This window comes from Hesperophylax consimilis, chromosome 21, assembly GCF_061612785.1.
Source record: "Hesperophylax consimilis isolate HC1 chromosome 21, BYU_Hcon_1.0, whole genome shotgun sequence".
NCBI lineage: Eukaryota > Metazoa > Arthropoda > Insecta > Trichoptera > Limnephilidae > Hesperophylax > Hesperophylax consimilis.
The window spans coordinates 21,613,305-21,636,992 of NC_142856.1; the positions used below are offsets into that span (position 1 = coordinate 21,613,305).

The following is a 23,688-nucleotide window of genomic DNA, read 5'->3' on the forward strand; positions in this document are numbered from 1 at the left end:
AAGAACAACACGTCAAATCACCAGAGATCAAATGGGAAAATAATTCACCGACTCCAGATATTTTCATATCAGAGGGTTAAGTTAGTAGAAGATTAGTAGTAGTATTAGTACAAGTAGTAATAGTATTGTTATTAGTAGTTTAGTAGTAGTAGCATTAGTATAAATTTTTCTTTTTTTTTAACTTCCGATTTAGTTGTCCGGGTTAAATCTTCCCCAAAGGAAAAACTTAACCCTTCCACTCACTTTTCCACAAATGATCATCTAGTCAATCAACATTATGTAAGTGCATTATATAAGCAAAATAAATACAAAACAATACAAGAACAACATGTCAACTCACCAGAGATCAAATGGGAAAATAATTCACCGACTCCAGATATTTTCATATCAGAGGGTTCGGCTCGGTAGAACTTCTAACAGTGCCTATAAATCCTACTGATCCCTTAGTATAAATATTTAAAAAATCTTTCGTTATCCTAAATGTATTTAAAATGACTGATTTTTGCATTTTTATATATTATTTTTTTGATAGATCTAAGAAACCTAAATTTTTAATGAGAGAGCTAAGTAGCCAGTAGCCGAAATAACGAATGGTAATATTTTTATAGTCTGAGAATGCCAATTTATTTTTATCTCATTTCCTAAATCTGTGTATTTACTTATTTTTTCATTAACAGTGTTAGTAGTATTAGTACTAGTGTACTATTAGTAGAAGTATTGGTATTAGTAGTATTAGTAGTAGTAATAGTATAAATAATAGTTGTAGTATTTAGTCAAATACAAAAATCAGTCATATTATGAGGAGCGTTAAATCCCAATTTATAAAACAGCGGAGGATTCCGAATTTCTACCGACATATAACATACGTTCATTAAACACTCCCAGGTTTAATGTCTTAAGAATATATACTATGTTATTTTTGAAGATAATCTCTATTCAGACGCAAAAGTAATTAAATAAAATTTCCACGATGGAAAAAAAATCGCTAAGTGCACCGAAAATTATTTTAAAAAATATCTCGTTCTGTTATTTAACATGCTGTAAGTTTGATTACAATCACAGTGTTCCTTTAAATGCTACTTATTTAAAAAAAGTTCTGTCTTTTAAATAAGTCGTTTTTTATTAAATATATTTTTTAAATTATTTAATCATTTTCCATCCGTCACCATAAGTTTTAGACTTCTAGTTGAGAGTCAAATTAAAAAATGCGAAGGTTAATACGTAGACACTCTTTAAGACCTTATTTACTATAGATGTAGTTTGAATTTTTAAATCCTTAAAAGCAAACCGGTTTCGGCACAGCTGTTTTTTCTATTTCTAATTAATTATTATTTAGATTTAAAACATGCAAATTTTTATATGTCGCTTTAAAATAAATCTATGTATTTTGCCGTTTATATCCTTAAACTGCAAAACTCCGACCAGTACAAAAGTATTCTTCTCCAAATTAATCCCCCTCCCAACTCCCAACCCTTATTCTCCTATCGTTTCTTTTATTCCATTGCCGGTCCATTGTCATGTTATCTTAGTCCGGAAGGAAGGAAATAGCACAGAGAGGGATGCTGCGTCCCTCGCAAACCCGTGCGAAAGCCGTGGCGAAGAGAGACAAGGCGATTCTTACCATCGACAAAAATTCAATACGACTGGAGAAAGTTCTTCTTTTTTTTAAATTCTTAAATTTAAATTAAACTCCTTGGTCTATGGTTATGATATTGATTTTTAAATTTATGCGGAAATGGGGCGTTCGATTGTGATTTGACGCCATTTTGCTTCTAGATTTCATTAAAATAAATGCATGTTAAAAACCATTAAAATAATTTTTTTCTAGATCAACACCACAAACCACAACCAAACTTATACTATTATTACTATTGGTAATACTTATTTAACTGATAATACAAAACATTTGACGGCCTCCGTGGTCGAAGGGTAAAGCTCTAGACTAGTCAATTTTATTTGATTATTTTGTGTTATTTCACAATTTACTCATTTAAAAAAATATATGGTTTATTTGTGGCACGTTCCAGAGTGGAAGATACTCTCAGTATCGCCCTGGTGTAAGTCCACCGATCAGAATTGAAACGTTGCTTGAAATGGCTTTAGCCGTGTTTGGTGTCTGATGTCTGTGATCAGATCTGAATAGCCAGGTACTTTCCCCACCTTCCTCTTCACCATCTCGTTCCTCTCCCCAGTACCTTTAGCCTCACACTTACCCCAATCGGGGATGCAATAGTCTCACTGGCTCCAGACGGTTGGGAGCAATTGGAACTCTTATGTGGTATTAAAATTTAAAAAAAAATTATTCTATCCATTTCCACATATTTTTAAATTGATGTTCACTAAAAATGACTAAAGGACTAAATAAATTTTGTGACAATTTTCGATTATGATTAAATATAAGAAAAAAATGTACATATAATAAAAAAAAGATTACAAATCATTGACGAAACCGGGTAGTAAAGTGAAAATTTAACCAGTTTTGGGAATGCATTTGAAAAGCTTTGAATAATTATATAATAATTTTTGTACCCTTAAAAAAAACTAAAAATAAATTTTACAATAGGACATTTTTTAAATAAATAAATTTTACAAGTCCCATTTTCATGACAAGAATATATTAACAGCGTCTTTGAAGGGTTTTTAAACATAAACGCCGCCACCCAAATTATCAAATTATTAACAATATTATTAATAATACATTATTTTCAATGATTTCCGAAAAAATACCGTCGCATAACACTATTTCACTTTCATATTCACGGTTCAAAAAGGAGATACTTTTGGATTCGTAAATAATTCGGATCACGTCGTGGCTTAAGCCTTCGAGTGCCACCTCAGACCACCACCAGACAAACTGGATGAAGTATATCACTATGCTCAATGCTATGCTTTACGTTCTATGCTTTAAGTTCTGTGTTCCATGATCGTCGGATAAATGTTCTTGATAAACTTTACTATCCATTTTAAGATAATGGAGACAAAAGAAAATTTTAGAGTTCTTATTTATTTATTATAGAGTTATTTTTATGTTCTTATTTCAAGAGTTATTTTTAAGTTCTTATTTCAAGAGTTATTTTTAAGTTCTTATTTCAAGAGTTATTATAAAGTTTCTTGTTTCAAGAGTTATTTTAAAGCCTTTATTTCATGTGTTATTTAAAAGTTCTTATTTCAAAAGATATTTTTAAGTTTTTGTTTCAAGAGTTATTTTGAAATTACATTTCTTAACAATGAAACGAAATTTGTCAAAGGTGTGTCGCTATACTTTCTGAAAGGTGAGCTTCTGGAACAACGCAACTATTTTCAGTTTGTAAAGTCCAATGAAAATTCGAAATTTTGACGAAGCGGTCAAAAAATAAGACAGGGTTAAAATATTGGTCGTACCATGTTTTAAAACGATTTGACCAGATTCATATTTGGAATACTGCACAAATATGTCAAGTAGCCGGAACCTTTGGATCTATGGCATCTTCAATTTGGAGGTGAAAAAATGTAATTATTATGACGTAGCACCCCCGATTGGGGTATATTGTACGGCTTTAGTGGGAGTGGAGAGGGGAAAAAATGGGGTGGAGGAAGGTTGGGAATTGCCCACCTGGCTATTCCGGTCTAGTTACTAAACACATATAAAGCCATTTTAAGTAAATTTTCTATTGTGTACGGTGGTGTTTTGCCGGGGTAATACTTAATAATAATATTTTCCACCTCGTTGTAACCGAAAAAATCCCTGAGCAGACAGGACCTGATGGAAATAATGGTCCTCAGAGCCTACTACCTAATTCTTTCAGGAGCACCAATTTCCGTAACCTTTTTTGTAGCTACAGAACTTTGAAAATGTATAATAGCATTAACAATATTATCACTTAAACAAAATACATAAAAATCATTTTTTAGTAACCTATTTATTAAATGTTATCATTTTCAATGTTATCATTGTTGTTTTCATGGAAAAAAACTAGACAGTATATACAATACATATATTGTTTTTATCGGGAACATTGAACATTATACAGTTCGCCCGAAACTCGTTACAGGGTGACAGTTGACAGTCCGCGACACCTATTCAGACTGACACATCCATTAGAGGAGGAGTCAGCAACTGTCACCTGACAGTAGTGACAGTACAGTCTGCAAATAACACCACAGGGTGTTGCCAAATTCACATCATTTGTTGATTTTAATTAAACCGGTGAGATGGAATTCATTAAATGGGACTACATCGAAATTTATTACTTAGTTATGTGGCTTCAACAATATTATTTAATTGAATATTTTACATGCCTTATAATATAATATTAGTATACCCCAACGTATAAGAACAAGCTAATTTAATTGTTTCATTGAAATAAGTGTTTTTATTAAAAATATACACCGTGTTATTCATGAAAAAACATTGCAAAAAATTTATAAGTGCAGTTTTTTTAGTGCCTAAATAAAAAAAAAAGTTATCGAAATATTCTTATTTGTGTAGTTTACAAAGCGTTCGTATAAACACACATTTATAATTATAGTTTCTTCCCGCTCGGTCAGCTGTTCTATTTAAATTTTGTAATGAGACTTTCTAATGACCACTTTCTTATCACTGCATTACTCGCAAAAGTAAAGCAAGGATTACACACAAGACAGTTTTTTTATTATTATATTATTCGTATTAGAATTGCTTCGTTTTGAAAACTTTATTACAATTTTTATCTTAGATTATCATGAACTAATATATCATATCCCCAAACATTCGCGGTATAAGCTTGAAACGCGTGGTGAATATAAATTCCGCAGTGGAAAAATATTGATTCACATAAGATTTACTTGAAGATGCAAAATTTTAGAACGGTCAATTCTGGCGCTGTGAAAGGTTTACAGCATTTTTTGTTAAGGAATTTCTAAGATTTTGAAACAATTTTCAACTTGAAGTATAATTTCTAATGTAATATAATAATTTGTTATGGCCTTTGAAACCTTTAAATTAGTGTTAAAACATAGATTTATTACATGTTATCTCTTTAAAAAAATGTTAGGTAATGAGTTTTTACTTACTTAAAACAAACAACAACAAAAAAATTTTCTTAAATTAAGTAAAAAAAATATATGAAATATAAATTTATAAAAGTGTGAATAACCTGTAAAAAACAGTAAAATAAATAAATACTAAGAAAGGCTTTTGGTAAAAGATCAGATTTTCTGGAAAAACTTCGATATCTTAAAATACATATGTATGTTTTCCTTTAAAGTTCTTATTTTCCGAATAAGTTCTTACTTTCTAAAAGTGTTCAGAGTTTTTGAAAAAAATCTGCTGCGATCAAATATCGGCCACATAGCCTCTTCTCTTTAAAGCCTTTCTTCTGAGTAAATTGTTGCCCGAAAAAAAATTTAAAAACATATAATATTATTATTCTAAAAAATACAGAAAAAAGTGTTTTTGTTCGAACAGATCCTTATTCTGGGAACACCTTGCTGGACGCAAATATTGATTAAAAAAACCCTTCGTATACGAATACAACTCCTAACATGCCATAATAAATTAATAAATTAAAGCTCAAACTGAAATATCTTAACCATAAAAAAGAAAAAACGGCCTCCGTGGTTGTGAGGTAAGGCTCTCGACTAGCGAACTGGAGGTCGCGGGTTCGAATCCCGTTCACAAGTTAATTTTATTTGATTAATTTGTGTTATTTCACAATTTATTCATTAAAAATAATATATGGTATATTTGTGGCACGTTCCAGAGTGGAAGATACTCTCAGTATCGCCCTGGTGTAAGACCACCGTTCAGAATTCAAACGTTGCTAGAAATGGCTTTGACCGTGTTTGGTGACCAGATCTGAATAGCCAGAAACTTTCCCACCTGCTTCTTCTCCATCTCCTTCTCCTCTCCACTATTTCAGCCTCACAACATACCCTCATTGGGGATGCCATAGTCTCACTGGCTCCAGACGGTTGGGAGCAATTGGGACTTGCAGAAATTAAAAAGTTTCTAAGAACTCTCAGTTTCGAAAAATTAATTTAATTGCACGAAATTGTTATTCTGGTGGCCTCGCCTGTCTGGAGTTTGCTATCGTCGGGGCAACTTTACCCTGCAAGCTGCCTGCAAACAACTTTGCAGAATTGCAATTGCACCAGTAACGTAAATTCGTAAGAAAAATTGTAAATAATAGTGACTTCTTTAATAAAAACTAATCTTGATCTCCAGGTAAGTATTGTCAAGATGGAAAATTGGTGAGAAAAAAATTAAGAACCATTTCTTAATTTTTTGCTATTTTAGAAATCAATAATTTCGTCTAAAAGATATGTTCAATAAAGATAATCTAAGCTAAGCCAGAGTTAACCATTTGAGAATTTATTTTTCCATTTCAGATAAACCGTGCTTTTTAGTTAAGAAATTCTGATTATTAAAAATATGTGGGTAGTTTCATGAGGCCATAGCTCACGTATAGAGATTTTTTGCTGCTTTAAACGTGTAGATTGTTGCATTATTGTGAAGTTTTTTAGTACATGGGTATGTGAATATAGGTGTATTTAAAAAGCGCGATATTATTACAGTATCCACCCATCGCAAAACACAGCTCATCTCCAGAGTTGGCCAAACCCGACTATTCCGTTCCAAGTTCAAATCTAGATACCCCTCCCCCTGTGCCCCCCCTCCCCCTTGGTAGAGTGTCACCCCATAGCTCCACACTCCACTCCCTTATCGTCACTTTCCGCCTGAACGCGCTCGTTATGCCACCCCACCCCCACCCACAGCCTCATCACACCCCCTTTCACCACCCACTCCGCCACCCCTCCCCGGGAATCTTTGGGTGGTGTTGAGCCTCCCAAAATGCGACGGATTCTTCCTGATTCCTTGGAGACAAGAGGATGCAGTCGATATCGTAAACGCAGCAAATTGCAAATATTGCGATTATTTTTACAAATTTACGCGATGCTTTTTTTTAACAGCGTTTAATAGTATATTAAAGTATAAGTGGATAAACAGGTCTTTAAAACACGCGCGATTTTTCGAGCACGACGGCGTAGCCGAGTGCTCGAAATAAAGCAAGTGTTTTAAAGACCAGTTATCCACGAATACTTTACGCTATTTTTTTTATTGGTACACTTTGAAAACATAAATATTGATATTATTATTAAAAATTTGGAAATAAGAACTATTAATGAATTCCTGATGTGACATCACAATATCTTGTTGTCATGGAAATGAAAAACACAAACATTAATTTGCAATCTGTCACATAAGATTAATAGTTGGATTTATAGTTAAAAGTTGACATACTTCACATTTTGTTGATTTGTTGATGTTGCCATGGTAACTTTAAAAAACGCGCGTTCCATAAAGTGCGATTTAAACACGCTAGAGCGTACTTTAAATGAGTAAAAAAAGACACCAATAAAAAAAATTAATATATGATATGCTTCGCTTATAAATAGGAATTCCAGTCATTTTTTGATTAATGAAAAAGAAAATAATACTAATATATCTAAACGAAACATGAAACAGAACAAGACACAAAAAATACAAATATAATAGTCTCAATTGGGAATCTATCCAAAGATCTCTGTCTTACCGGGACAATGTCTTCAACCACTCGAGCATTTGGAACTAATTAATTATCTTGCAGCAATTTTTTCCTATTTTTTTAGCAGTTACATTTTTCGAATAATTACAAATTTCCAAAGAATTGGTTTGTAATCTAGATAGTGTCTCAGATTAACTTATCCGATTTTTATTTATATTTACGTTATTTTTTATTTTTCTACTTCTTGTTCTGGAAGGACAAAAATGATGACCAAATATTCCTAACTGTTTTTTTCCAAAGATTGCAAATTCATCCGTTGATACAGTGGAATGTTACAAACTTTAGCCCGTTTTCGCAAAACGGGGTTCAAGAGGTTTTCAGATATCCAAGAGCTCCATACCAAAGGTGGCCGCTAAAACTTTATACATATATATAGGTATACAAGACAGGTTTTTTCCAAATATTTTTCGAAATAAAACAGTAAATATTGATACATTTTCACGCATATGTTCATATGAACTTTAAAACTATTTTAAATCTCTTGAAAAACTGCAAATTCACTTTCTACTTCATATATTTAGTACATTATTCTACTAAAATATGAAGTATCAGGTCGGCGTCGCGTAGTCCGTATAGTCCGTCTTCTTTGGTCCATTCAAAGGTGACCTACATTTTTTCGTATACGAAACAAAAGCGCATCGCTCAACATGAAACAATGGCGGCCATCAGCTGTCACCTGTTTCTTTCCCGCCCAAAAAAAAACGCGTCAGTGCCAGTAAAAAACCATGCTGCCGTTATTTTTTACTCCACGAAACACAATACTTGTTTACTGCGTCAGTTCGTCAGTTGGGAGATTGAATAACTTAGAAAAAGCTGACGATTCGAAGGTGTTAGTCAGATTCTCACGAATAAGTAGGGTAAAAAATGTATTGAATTTCTTTCTAGACATTGTCCGCATGTCGAATTAATTGGGTGGGATTTCGTCTGAAAAATTGTCGTTGAAGTATTAAGTTAATGTTGTAATTTTTTGTAAACCAGGAAAAGCAGTCTGGTAATTTTTTAATACACTAAACTCAACCTAACAAAAAGTTCTTCCTGTTGATAAATAAAAAAATTCTTCACGTAGTAATAGGTATCTACCTTAGGTATGTAAGTTCTTACCTATTAGTAACAAGAGCGTATATAAGGTAAGGGTTGAGGGGGTTCAAAATCGCCCCCTCCATCGGCCTTAGTATTGCGTTTGCCAATACGGTAGGTAGGTGTCTCAGTTATTAATGGAAGATTATTTATGTAAATTTATGGACTACACTGTAGTAACGCGACAGTAAACAAATGCTTTATTATTTATACAATTAAATTACGTGGTCATTACGTCCAGTAGATGCTTTCTGCCTTATTAGCAATTCACCATTTTTAATATAAAAATAATAACTTAACGCTCGGGTTCCTGACAGACGTGTAGCGTGAATTATGCAGCCTTTATAGGTACAGCGTGTATGTAGTGTCCGCTTTCACCGCATGTATTTTTGGTCTCCTGATACGAACTTCCTTCACGCAAAATGGCGGTTCCTAGTTTCCGGCTCTCCTGAACACCTTCGTTCAGATATCTATTGAATACATCTACACTAATCATGGCGCACACTGTGTCTATCTAAAAATAAAAACCACTGCCCCTAAGAACAGTGGCGTTGAAGTTACGCACTCCTAAATTTTATTCAATTTAAAAAAAATAATAGCAGTAAACATCTAAGCAAATAATAGTAATAAAGACTATGGCAAATTCAAACGGTTCGAATTTTCATTATTTGTATCACACCGAGAAATGTTGCCTGGAAACATCAACATTATCTATCCATATTATTCATTGCGCCGAGATGGCACCACTTGTTCACAAATGGCATACGGATAAATCCAGCGGGTAAGACTTTAAAGTTGCTAGTATTCTGTATCTATCGAAGGGGACAGACTGACAATGTTTTTTGAGCATCACTCATTTAGTGAGTACAAGCGGCCACTTATCTCGAGAAAATGTAAGTACGTACGTACGTAAAAAATAAAAGAGACGACCAAAACTAGGTACCTACCTACCGGCTATAGAAGGATATAAATGTTATGGTGTAAAATTGTATCAAATATTCATTCCTGAATTCGCATTCCAACATCGTCTCGTACACACTCTTCTGATATACCAAATATTAACAAACCACATATTGTTAGACTCAATAGCGTTGTAACTATTTGATGAATATCGTTTAGTAGGAAGGTACTCTCTTTATTGTTTGGTAAAATCGTATTTTATAGTGATATAGTTATGTATCCCAACTCTACTAAAAATATATTATATGTGTTTATTATACCAAAGCTCGTAAATAATGTATAAGAAAGTTCTTCAAAATCGTAAAAACCTCCAAAAAATATTATCTCGAACGCAACCCTCAATTTTAATAAGTAAATTTATCTTCCGTTTAACGGTTTGTTCTTTGCACTTTATGAAGTGTTGAATAATGTGACACATATTCTTGAAGCTCTTTAAAATATTATACTAAACATCGTACATATTATACCCAACATGTGGATTGCAAAAATCGCGGTTGGCGAGTAGTTACTCAAGTACCTACCTTAATTATAGTAGGATTTTTTTGGTTCAATTCCTAGAGTAGGTAAGGTTGAATTATCCCTATGCCAGTATTAGTTTTTCTACCAAGATTTTTGTGTAAAAATTTCTGAATCTTTTTTTGTTTACTGAACAATCAAAACAGATGAACAAATGACAACCGATGTAGCCTCTTTGCTTTTATTACAGTAAACTAGTAGATCTGTGAACAATATAGAACACGAGTTCAAAAAATTAAATTTTTAATTTTCTCTTATTCTCAATCAAAACCAACATTTCCGTCGAAACTATAAGATTTGAAAGTAGGTACTGAAATACCTACCTACCTACATAATTAAAACACGACGACTTCACATTTGAAAAAAGAATCTTTACTGAACCATTGACCTGGTACCGTCGTGTGATGACGCTACATTTTCGCCGTTCATCAGCTGATTCTATTTTCAAAATAATCTACTCGTTTTTGCGAAATTATGTTTTGTAAATTGTACAGTCTTACCCAATAATGTATTTATATATTTTTTTATAAAAATAGTGTTTAATCTACCATTTGTATTTACCCCAGAATATCTACTTTATGCGGAAAAATATTTTTTGCGATTGTGCCTATCAGCTACTGAGGTGAACGACCAAAAATGGGCACCATCTTAAAGCGGATCCAGAACGTAACAAACAAAAAAACGAAATTCAAAACGCTTTAGAAGTTCGAGTTAAAACAGAACTTCGCTACGCTCATTCAAAAATAGTTGTCTCTGAAAGCTCAGAGCAAAAAGGACTCTCGACGCATCGCCTTGTACCGCAGTGGAGGGGATGGATTCACACGTCCGTCACTCCTTGACACACCGCCCCCTTAAATTCCTACCCACCCCTCGAACCTTTTTCCTTCCCAGATCTTTCTCTCCTTCCTTTGGTAGAAAAAATCCTCCACACAGAATACCCAAAGATGACATAAGCCGTGTGGGAAATTATTTTACCTGTTCCTTATTCGTTTATTTACCTAATACTCTTTCGGCACCTGCAAAAATCAGTTTGTAAATGGCGGAGAAAGATTTTAAAGTGTCTCTTAAGCTAAAGTCATACCGTTCCACAATGACCTCTCCCTCTTTCTCATAAACGACGCATAGTATAGGTAGGAAGGTGATAATAATTCATTAGGTGCCACAGATACCACGCAAACTGTTTGCGTTTTTAAATTCAGTGGATTGCGATATCGCCTCGCCCCCGGATTAAAAAGCGGCCGCCATTTTAAAGTGAAACCGCGCGCGGTGCCGAAACGCGGCACTAAAAATACTTTATCGTGCGCGGTTAGCGGGATCCCCGTAAACGGGATTTATGGCACCTTATCGCTGGGTGCGGGAACTCGGGAACACTGGCAACTCCGGCAACTAGGGAACTCTGGGACTAGGGAAGGGGTATTATATGAATCAGGGGATGTTTGTAGAGTTATTTGTGGGTTGAAGAGCACCTTTTAGACTAGATACATAATGTGAGAATTGTATAATAAGTAACATGGAAAATTTATTAAAATATTAAATTCATATTCTGGTCTAGTAATGTGTAATTTCTATCACCTAAGATATTCTAAAAAAATGTATTTCTCAAAAGGATTCATATGTCTTATACTGATTTATAAATGTGGAAATTCTAACTATACAGGGTGTATCGGCACTAACCCGACAAACTTTAACCAGCTATTCCTTAGCACATTTGGAGTAAAAAATGTTATGGGCACTTTGCTGTCCGGTAGCATTTTTTTTTCAATTAAAAACAAAAAAAAATAAAATTTCCACACTTCATCACTGTCATTGGTATTGCGTTTCGTGTTCAACAGCTGTTATAAGCAAGTATATCAAAAAGCGTCTTCGCTCTTTCGCGCACACTAAATAATAATAGTTAAAAATGAGACGAATGGTGCCGTGCCATTTCGTTGTGACTGTAAACGTGCGCCAATATAGGTACACACGTGCATTATTCAACGGAATTCGAATAAAATATTTGCCAGATGGGTTTTTAAACTTTGACAAAGGATAAAACAGTGGTGACATGTGGTGAAAATATAAATAGTAAATTTTTTATTAAAAAAAAACGTTACCGGACAGCAAAGTGCACATAAGATTTTTTACTCCAAATATGCTAAGGAATAGCTGGTTAAAGTTTGTCGGGTACGTGCCGATACACCCTGTATAATTGTAAATGTTCTCCAAAATGCCCTGATGGAAAGAATCTCAGACTTGTGATGTCCCGAAAGAAACCATTCATCTGTTCTGAATGCAATAACTATGCTATCCAAATTGACCCTGGTAATAAATTAAATCTTTGCGATTCTTTCAAGGATAAAGAAACCATCTTTTCACTTCGAATGCAATCAACAATGTTCTCAAAATAGGTTTTGACAGCATCGCCATTCCATTGTAAGAATATTATGTACTAAATACACAATTTGGCTGTCCTGAAACGGGAATCATTCCCATTTGGACAGACAAAGGTTCATTTTGTTTGTATTGTTTATAATTTATATATATATTTATATATTATTTTTTATTTTATTTTATATATATATATATAAAATAAAATAAAAAATAAAAAAATGTTCTAAAATTTAAAAGAGGTTAATATCCAAAACTCCCACTTACGAACACTTTTTTGAATAACGTTTTACTGTATAGTATGGCAAATTAAGATTTTTAGATTACGATCTAAAAACATTTTAGAGTCACGTGGGGTAACCGTACACGGAGTGTAAGTGTTCGCAGTGATGTTTCCGACAAGATTGTGCCTGTTAAGCGCCCGCGCGTTCCTTAATTCAGTAGCCTTCTGGATCGCGCCGAAGCGGGACATGTGTACAGTGGATGCTGATTTGTCAATAAAAACTGGTAGGTAAATTCCTTTTTTTCGTGCTTTTCTTAAATTTTTCATCTCTGTTACCGATGTGTGATATTGTGTAACCAGCTGTGTCAGAGCGACGTGGTCTATGATAATTTTTAGTGAAATATTGTTAGTTAGACGGGTGCAAAGTGATAATTCTAATAAAGATAACCACTAATCTGATTTTTAAAGTTTATTAAATTTTGGTGTGATGGGGTAAGTGTGCTGGGGTAAGCGTTCGCAGTTGGACGAGTGCGAACACTTACCCCGATAGATAAAATTGATTTTATAGCATAATATTTCAATTCTCCTTATTTTTTTACAATGAAATATGCCACGTGTGTACGTGAGAAAGCACCCGGAGAGGTCAGTTTGCACTCAAGAATAAAAAGAAACTGCAAAAAGGCTTATGAAAGAGGGGAAGAGTCAGCGGGATGCTGCAGATATTGTTGAGATCAGTGAAGCCACTCTGCGTAAACGCCTAAAACTAAAATTAATAGCAACTTCAATGGGGAGATATCGTCCGACATTTACACCAGATAAAGAGGTAGATTTTTAGATAAATAGATACTCAATTTATCGTGCAGATGTCATTTTTTGTGAAACTATTGATCTAATAATTATTCATTTATTTTTAGGCTGAAATCGTTGATTATTGTAAAAAAACTGACGAAATGTTCTACGGCCTGACTATGCAGACAATGAGAAAAATTGTTTACGAGTATGCTGAAATCAACAAGATCGAGAACAGATTTGACAAAATTACAAAAACGGCTGGCAAGGATTGGGTGGATTTCTAAAACGAAACCCTGTTTTAGCTTTAAGACCGACTACTCCCACAAGTATTGCGAGAGCTATTGGGTTTAACGTTGTTCAAGTTCGGCGGTTTTACGCAAACTGAAAAATGCTTGCAAGTCTGAAATAATTATCTCAAGTCCCTATAAAAAGAAACTTCAGCAGAAGCAGACAGATCCAGATGCAAAAATCGTCCGAAAACCAATATTTAAAACCATGGAAATCGGACGACCACCTCTTTTCAAGAAAGTCACACCACAAAGAATCACCACAAAGCGTAAGGCGGGAGATTCCAACGTGCATAACTGTTTAAAGAGCGCACAAAAACAGGCTTTTAAGGACTATTTTTGCCCACAATGCAAGGAGAAATATCGAGATCCACCAACAGAAGATTGGATAGAATGTATTGTGTGTAAAGCATGGTGGCATGAGAACTGCACAGACTACGATAAGGGACAATTTAAGTGTGATAATTGCAATGGGGGGTAACTCTACGCGGTGCGAACACTTACCCTACGGTATGAGTACACTTACCCCGCATACGGGGTAAGTGTACGCAATCGACATGCATGTAAACTTTTTTATATAACTGTTTGATTTATGAACCATATGAGGTTTTTATGGTTGTTTGAGATGCCTTAATAATCGATCATATTAATAAACAAAAAAATTTAGTAAAATACCTAAAGCTTTTTAATACAAAAATCTCAATGAAAAAATTGCGCACGGTTACCCCACGTGACTCTAATACTTATGCCTGAACTTCACATAAAATAAAACAATTTTGGCGATGTTTTTTTGAATCAATCAAAACAGGCGGTATTGTCATCTGCGCAAGAAGTTTCCGATGTTGCCCGATTCCGTATATGTATATGATGTCGAAGTGGTCAATAAATAACTATTTTCTTTAATTTCAGTTAGCGACCTGGACGGCTTGAACTCCGACGAAACCGGTTCGGGAGAAAACAGCAACGCGGGCAGCAGCGCGGGTCCGGATGATGATCAGGCCAGGTTGCGGCTAAAGAGGAAACTTCAGAGGAACAGAACGTCCTTCACCAATGATCAGATAGATAGTCTAGAAAGAGGTTAGCTAAAGAATTTGAATTAATTACCCAGTTTTACCCAACATTTACATCGATAAAAAATATGGAACTCAATAGCTCAATATTAAAAAGACGCTGTGAACTGAAAACAGTTCTAGACATTTCAGATATAAATTTAAGGGTTGGACCCGTCAGTGACGGCTCGTGACTTCTAAGTGAGCAACAGTGCAAAAATTGAAAAACATATCTCTATTGATGATGCTGTAAGTGAAATGATTTTTACCGTTCAAAATTTCATTTTTTTGTGATAATTTTTCAATTGAAAGAATCCTGAAGTAGAAAAAAAATCAGTTACAACAACATCAATGAAGTCGTATTTTTCAATCTCTTAAAGGTCACAAACCGTTTGTAGGTTCCATACATTTTCGCCGTTCGTGTGATTTACAATTAATTTTATTGTGTTTATTTTCTAGAATTCGAACGAACGCACTACCCCGATGTTTTTGCAAGAGAACGATTGGCAGCGAAGATTGGCTTACCAGAAGCTAGAATACAGGTATTTAAATCAATTTGTCGGTAGGTACTTAGGTTGAAAAATTAAATTCCTTTTTAGTAGGTTAAAATTATCTTTCATAGAGTTTACACAATAAGTGTTACCAGTTACATAAAAAAGTGTTAATAATCAGCAGAGATGTGCAAAATGGGTACCCAAAACCATTTGAAATGCAAAATGGAAATGGGTCAAAACTTTTCCATTTGAAAATGCAAAATGGGTTTTAGAAAAGCATTTAAAATGCAAAATGGAAAATACCCATTTTGCATTTTGCATTTCCATTTGAAATGGATTTATTTGAAATAAAGCACATCTCTGATAATCAGTAACTGTATTGGTTATTAGTAATGTTTTCTGAACACCTCACTAGGAGAACAAGGTGTTTGCATGATTTAGATAAAGTGTTATTATACCGTCATAGGTAAAAATACAGCATCATCCTTGAAATTCTCAAGAAGCATACAACGTTCCACCCATGGCGGCAGTATTGTATATTAGATATTTAGTTGTTGAAAGTATATGGATACAACGTTGTAACAGTTTAGTGAAAATAAAATGATACTGGATGAAGTAAACTGAATGATGCAGTTAAGACGAAAAGAGAATAAAACAAAACAAAAGTAGTTGGTAATGAAGGCAAAGTATTTATAATACCTATCTTGTAATATACAACAACAAAAAAACAGCAAATTGCACTCATATCTCCAAGCCGTAATAATGTTGCACAGTTGCAATTTTGCTTTTAAGGCACAACTCTGTCATAAATTGGTACGCCCCACTGTTTAATGTGGTAGTCACCTCTGGTTTGCAGTCCCAAAATACTAGAAATACTCGAATACATCCCTAGAAATGGGCGATCCGTTTGATAGATTCATCTATCTTAACAAACAGTTTGCAATCTTTAGAGCACAGGCATCAGATAGGAGTGCTGTTTTGTCTTACCGGTATTTCAATGGAAGATGCCCCGAGGAACTAGCGTCATTGATCCCTTCGGCACTGGTGTATACCTAGACGGGAAATACGCGAAATAGTTGACATTTAATAACAATAATAATAACAATAATGGATGATTTGTATAGCGCCGTATGTGCAAAAAATATAGTATAAGTCTACAATTATCTTTCTTATTACTAACTATAGACAGTTAAACTATTATCAACTTATATTGGTCACACGAGAACGGGTCTTTTCTACGACTCGTTCTTGAGTTTAACAGCTTGCCTGTGGAGCGATTTGCCGGTTTCTGTGTTTCCTCACTCCTACAACATTTTATTTCATCTTTTCAAGACAAAACCCATGTTCTCTCCTTCCTATCCTCAAAATTCCTTTACCCCAAACCAAGTCTATCAAAAATTTTAGCACCAAATATTCCACTATTGTACGTTAGGGATAACATGACCTATTTGAATTTTATTTACCAACAAATGCTAGTTTAGACAAAGAGAAAACATATGCAATATCCATCAGTATTATAATTTCGGTGTTTGGTAATTTAATCTTAACACATATATCACCTATACCTGTCTATTAATCTAAGAATAAGAATTTATTTTTTTATATTTATTTACACATTTTACGGCCGTAGGACTTTTTAATAAATATAGTAAGTATAATTTTTACATCAGAAATAATTTAGAAAACGAGAAAGAAATAATTAAAATAAAATTACAATAGACAAAAAATACAAACGTGATATAAAAACACAAGAAACATTTTTTTTAAATAAAGTTATTGGATTGATTTACAAAGAGACAACCAAAGGTTCAAGAATAGGATTGGAATAGTTTTTTAATATGATCCACAAAATTCATAAAGTTATCTTTAAACATGTCAATATCACCTAACTATTGATTTCCGCAATAATCTAAAACAATAAAAAGCAAGAAAAAAATTTAAAGAAAATATCGGATGCCTTGGAATATATCCAGAAACACCTTCTATATTTGAATAAATGGGTACTTTGTATGTCGCCCATTAATCCACAGAACTAAATGGCAATACTGCAGACTATCGCTTTGCAGGCTGGCAACACCACAAACCTACGCAACACAGTCTCTATGTAACTCTGAATTCTCTGTATCTGTAACTGTGTAACTCTCCGTATCTCTTTAACGGTTGTGTTTGTCTGCCCGGAGTTCATACGCTTCATTAGGCGGCTAATCGGACATGCCCAAAGCGAGACCCAGAACTAGAACTGGTTGCTAACTACTAATGGATATCGGCTAATATCAATACTAGTTCGGCTTTTACATTTGTCCTAAACACTACCTTCACCTTGTAATCCGAATTGAAATGACGATTCGACGCCATCTTTGTGGAAATTTATTGTTTGGAAAACATAAAATATTACAATGTCGCGCGAAATTTGATAAAAAATTAAAAATGAAAAGGAAGTCCTTGAAATTGTGAGCAATTTAAACAGAAAATAAAATATTTAAATTGTATACATCAACTTAATATTTAAACATTGAAGATGATATTATAATATTAATGTATCGAAATGAAACATGAAACAGAACAAAAAAATAAAAAAAGGTTTCAATCTCAACTGGGGTTATAAAGGAAACGGAACAACACTCAGGGGGTCTTGCACGATCAAATTAATAACTTAACGATATGGATCGATAAGCTCAACTTCCGACGATTTTTTATCAATATCACGAGTACGGTAGCGCTGTCGATAGCCGATCCGATATTGACACGAAAAAAAAAGAAATCGTCATACGATGGCAACACTGGCGGATCTGTTTTTGGATTATCATTTCTAAACATCAAATGGCTACGTGAAAAATAAAAATACTTTTTTTTGTGTTTTCGAGTTTAATTTGTAGAACTCCATTATATTTAAAAAAAATCTTGTATATATATATATTGAGTTATATTATTACTCAATTTACAAAATAAATAAACTCTGTTTTTTTTTGTAAATTGAATAATTATATTTTTGAATACGTAAAAGAAAACTTGAATAAATAATATTTATAAATTGACAATGTCTAAAAAAATCTTGTATATATATATTGAGTTATATTATTACTCAATTTACAAAATAAATAAACTCTGTTTTTTTTTGTAAATTGAATAATTATATTTTTGAATACGTAAAAGAAAACTTGAATAAAAAATATTTATAAATTGACAATGTCGAACCTGAAATACTAACATTGTGTACTTTTTTAAATTAAATTGGGGGTTTTAGTTAATTCAGTCATTACTAGTGATATTTTAACAACTTTCGTATCTGCAATCGGGAACGAAATCAATTGATCGCATCTTAGGTGAATTAAAAGATGCAAAACTTTTTTTGAAATTTCGTCGTTTTTTTCAAAACAAAAATATTTTTTTCCGTAGAAGAATAATATTTTCTAAGTTTGTACACTTTACCCCGGACACCCTGTATAACACTATCGAGTCGGGTCATGTCAAGATATAATAGATGAGAGGACGAAACGATGAATAAATGCGAATGAAACAAAAATGTGTGCAACAAAAGAGTTGGGTGTCGTTCTACCCTCGTTATCCACCTCCGAGGGGAATTGTCATTATAGTTAGTAATCAATATTGGCTCCTACGTTTAGGCAAATTTACTAACACCGAAAACTGAGAAATGCTTAGAATTATTATCAAGAAGCGCATTACACATAAGTAATAGGTAATAGGTACCTACCCATTTTACTTATTATTATTGACCTGTACCCGGCGTTGCCAGGGGTTATCCTTAGGAGATAGACATATACCATCGCGGAATTTTCTCTAGGCCTTTTCAAGATATACAATTCAGTGGAACATTATTTTGATATATCTCACAAGGTTTAGTCAGCGTTAGGAATGAAAGCGCCCAAAAATATTTTTTACGACTTGATTACGAAACACCGACTTTTCTCTACTTTCTATAAATATAATTTGCATGTTTTATATACATAAACCTTTCGGAAGAAATTCTCTAAATGATAGTAAAAATTCTATCAAAATCGGTTGTGCAGTTTAGAAGAACTAAGTGCACAAACAGACAGACGCGGATAGCGACTTTATTTTATACTTTTTTGAGATTTAGCCGTGTTGATTTCTTCTTATTTCACATTGACCCAAAGTTTCGGGTAGTCTTGCGATGTCCATCATCACATCGTCAGGGCTCCAACTATGTCTGGGTCGGTATCCGTTAAATTCACAGTGGAACATTCACCGCGGAGAAAGTTTCACCGCCCAATATTCAACTCGGAAACATCAACGCATTCAGACATTTTATTTTATCTAATATGTGCGGTGAATTTTCGGCAGTGAATGTTCCCCGCGATGAATGTTTCGCGGTAAATTGTGGAAGGTGGATGTTCCTAGAACCATCAGGGATGGCCAACTAGAATTCCATAAGAAAAACTACTTACATAGGGGAAGAGTAGTGGTGAAGATGCCATTAGGTCACATGGTCATACCTGAAATGTATCTGAAATTGGCGTGTGAAATTGGTATTTTATTTATTTCCAGGTATGGTTTTCCAACCGCCGCGCCAAGTGGCGTCGCGAGGAGAAGATGCGCAGCCAGAGGCGCACCGTGGGGCCCGGTAGCGCGGGGGTGCCGGGAGGCCCCGGGCAGGGGGGCCCCGGCCAGAGCGGGCCCGGCCCCGCGCTGGAAGGTCCTGCGTCCCCGGCCCCGCCGCCCTATCATCACACGACGCACCATCACCACATGTATGCGCCGCCACCCCCGCTGCCTATCACGGATTCTTACAGGTAAAAACTATTATTTATTTATATATTTGGTATTCTATTACAATTAATGTATACTTCTTTTTGTGATACATAACCTTATTATTCTTCTAAGGTTCTACCGAACTCATTAGCATTCTATAAAATCACTCAATCATCACTGGATATACAAGAAAAATAAATTCCTACTCAAAATCATCGACAACGGTATTGACAGTGACTAACTTCTAGAAAACATTCGTTTTCACTGTCCAGTACGAAACACAAGTTCAAACCAACTAATTCACTTCCCAAAAGTAGAGCATTAAAATTTTATTTCATTTAAAATAGTATATTTTCACATTCCAGCGAGCTAGAATCCGCTTTCCTGCGCGCCCCCATGTCGGGCATGGGCGGCTTCGCAGACGTGTGCCCCCGCGAGCCCTCGCCAGCGCCTTACGGGGGCTACACGCAGGGCTATGGGCCCGCCCTGTACCACCCGCCCCCGGCCAGCCCCGCCCTGCACCAGGGCTACCACACCAATGGGCACAATCATCACCATCAGTTCAGCAATGGCGGGTCTTCAGGTGAGAGAAATTTACAATTTAAACCCAATCCCCAGCCAATGGCGTGCAATGCGAGACAATCACATTTTGTCGCGCAGTGCTACCGGCTAACTCTGCTATTTTTTTTCGAATTCATATTTCTTATAAATTTCTTATATAGATTAATATTCATCAATTTTTAAATTGACAACTGAAACTCTATCTGCACACAATCGCAAACGTGGATGATATTATCGAATATTAACAAATATCCTTCCTATACATCTCTTTCCCGGTTTAATGGCGCGCACTGCGAGACATACATAATTGATCAAAGCGATTACATGTCTCGCACTCAGCGACCTAACGTATTATGTTATTTTTGAAGAATGAAGTTTTTAAAACATTTTGATCATAATTATGCCAGCAAAGAATAGAAAAAAATACAAAGCTCTCGAACGGTAAGTTCCAGCATCATGAAATTTTCCATCTATTATTAGCCTCTTATGTCATTGTGATCATGAGCTATGGAGCTCTAGGAGCTTTGAAATAACATTTAATTAATTATCAATAATACACATATATCATAGCAATGCCCAAGTCGTATTTTTTCTTCCACATTGTTCTGTATTAAATAAATAAAAAAACAAATATTGGTTATATCTCTTACACAAGGCGTTCACCTGTATCAGGAAGGAAATATACAGGAATGTTGTAATACAAATATGTATAATTCACATTTATATATAATAATTTTTACTTGTTTCTAGAATTCACCGGCCTCATATCTCCCGGAGTGTCGGTGCCCATCGCCGTGCCTGGGCAGGGGCCCGACATGAGTCAGCAGTACTGGTCACGTCTGCAGTGACCTTGGTGGCAGTAAGCGAGAACTTCAACTGTTCTCGTGTTACGCTAGCAAACAGCAAACCAATGTTACGTCAATAAACAGCGTTTTAGTGTTACGTCAATAAATAACAACTTATGTGTTACCTACGACAAATGAACAGTATTTTGGTGTTATGTGAATAAACATTAATTTTGTGCGAGTTAATGTTAATTCGATGTTACGTTAATAAGCAACACTTCCATGTTACATTAAAAAAATAATGTTGATGTTACCGTTGAAAAAAACAGTATTTTCATGATAATGTCCACCTTCATACTATATCTTTTTTTTAAAAAAGACAAATATTTCAGGTTACGTAACAACCTGACAATGTTATAAAATCTCCTACTACCATCACACTTAGCGGAAAATTTTACTCGTATCGTGATGGAAGTCTTAGCCGGTCGAGGAATTGAACTCACGATACGCGCCAATTCGCAGTGGGAACCTGACGCGAAGCCAATTCAGCCACTGACAATTAAACAGTATTTTAAAACAACTTTATATTACGTCAACAAATAAAATTTTCATGTTAAATAAATATGGTCTTGTGCCAACAAAAATAATTTTCATGTTACGTGAGTAAAAAGCATTCCAGTGTTACGTCAAAAAAAGGAATTTTTGTGTTTCGTCAATAAACAGCGTGTTCATGTTACGCTGATTGGAAGTAAATATGAAATGGATGCGATGAAAATGAACTAATTTGAAAAATATGGTTTTAAAACAGCATACCTAATAATTCGATATTATTTCAACGCCTCCTTATTTCATATTCGTACATGTATTAATGTCACAAATTAATACATAACATTATGTATTTGTGCTTGATTTGGTTGTTATAATTATTATGAGGCTAAAGAAAAAAATCATACTGCTAAAACAATTTTCTCATAAGAGAAAAAAAAACAATAATGTGTTTACGTGTTTAAAATGGTTTTCCTTAACATTTCCAATATTCGTTATTTTCCAGAAAAAAATATAGAATTAAAAATTTTGTGGTTGAAGATTTTTAATTACAATTTTGTATTATTAAAAATAAACTTTCCCGGAATAAAAATACTAAAATCATATTACATATAAAAATGCTATAAACCAGACAACTTTTAATTTCCCTTATGAGAAATATACATCCCTGCAGATAAATTAGTTTAACTAAACCTCAGTTTGTTTCATGATTCAATAAAATTTTAAATGACGATTTTTGCTAATGATCGTACAGGGTGTTAAGGGACTTACTTAACTTGCTTTAACCAGTGATTACTTACATTATTTGGAGAAAATAAATGTAAATAAAATATTCGTCTCCAGCTACTTTTTTTTACAAAAATATAGAAAATCAGTAGGAATTGGACAGCCGGGGTCGATGGCAGGATTACCAGTGTCGACATATGGAAGTCATAAACATTTTTTACTCCAAATAATGTCAGGAATCACTGGTTGAAGTAAGTCAAGTATGTTCCTTAACACCCTGTATATATAACTGAAAACATTACTTGGGTGAAGTGCTTGTCTCTAAAAAAATACTCAATAAGTTTAAAAAATTATCTCGAAGTATTCAAGTCTAAGGACGGGTTGTTTCGGAGAACTTGAACAATTCTTCAAATTTCAAAGTTAATTTGGAAGTTCTGTGAAAGATATTTTTAAGTTCTGTTTTTATTTCAGTTCTGTCAAGCAACTAGCCTATAATGACATAATAACAGAATTTGAATAGGACTTTCACAGAACCCGTAAATGAACGTTGAAATTTGATGAACTGTTCAAATTCTCCGAAACAACCCGTCCTAAGTTGTTACTGTAGATAATAGAAACCATGGAGATGAGCCAATGAAAGAATTATTAATTATTTATTAGAATGAAACCGCGAACACAAAAGTCTCAACATCGTTTACACATACTGAACACACCAAAAGCATAATTTTAATTGACTCCACTATTTTTATTGTAGCTTGCCAACAGTTGAGACGCTTTCATGCCGGTTAATAAATCGGTTTTTATGTTTAGCTATTATAGTACATTCTAATATGATTATTTTTCCCTGAAATCTATTATTTCTTCTCATTAATTAATGAAGGTTGCATAAAAATGTGTAATAAAATATGAACTGCAGTGAAACAAGTGTTGCTATGGAAATTAGCAAAAGAATGCAATAAAAAACATTAAATTACACATTTAGAATACTTTAAAACGAGTGAGGAGTATA

The 23,688-nt window shown here is 34.1% G+C and overlaps 1 pseudogene; it reads left to right on the plus strand.

Moving 5' to 3' along the window:
• LOC149413733 (paired box protein Pax-6-like) overlaps positions 1–21,470 on the plus strand; it is a 149,315-nt pseudogene extending 127,845 nt beyond the window's left edge.
• The last annotated feature ends 2,218 nt before the right edge of the window (positions 21,471–23,688 follow it).